Source organism: Lolium rigidum, chromosome 3, assembly GCF_022539505.1.
Source record: "Lolium rigidum isolate FL_2022 chromosome 3, APGP_CSIRO_Lrig_0.1, whole genome shotgun sequence".
NCBI classification, from domain to species: Eukaryota; Viridiplantae; Streptophyta; class Magnoliopsida; order Poales; family Poaceae; genus Lolium; species Lolium rigidum.
This window is the reverse complement of record NC_061510.1, coordinates 383,073,391-383,074,062: the sequence shown is the minus strand read 5'-3', so window position 1 is coordinate 383,074,062 and position 672 is coordinate 383,073,391.

Genomic DNA, 672 nt, shown 5'->3' with positions numbered 1-672 from the left:
CTGAAAATGAAGACTAGGCCATTTTGAAGAGATTTTAACATGATATGATCCTGGGATTTCGGTATGATGTGTGTTTACTCCATAGGGGTCTATATTGGGCATTGGATCATCTTGGAGAAATAGTTGGTAAACCATCTTGGTTCAAAGTTTGAAAAAGGCAGGAATAGCGTGCTACATCTTCACAGAGTTGGTCCAAAGTGATAAAACAATTTTTTTGTTGCATAATTGGCGTGTGGGGGTAGTAGGGGTCACTCACGATTTTTTGGGAAATTTTCAGAAGCTTATTCCTAAAGCTAGGGTTTTAGGGTTTTTCTTTTACTGGAAAAAAAGAAAACCCTTTTTGGAATATTGGGTGGGTGGAATATTTTGGAAGTGGTGACGTGGGCACTACCCTTCGGGTAATCCACGTTACCCTATCCTATATTGACTAATTGGAGGCCCATGAAGACACATGAAGGCTAGATGGGCCACTAGGACGGCGCACCAGAAGGTTCTTTGACGGGCAAGATAAGGAAGCGATCGAACAAGGAAAGATCGGATCTAAAATTACTGTAAACCTAGTCGTACACGGTGAGACCTCTTGAGACCTGGCCTCCTATATAAAGGCTAGGAGAGGGGCTGCCGAGGGACACGATCAACCTTAGCAATTTTAGCCAGCAAAAGCTTATAGCT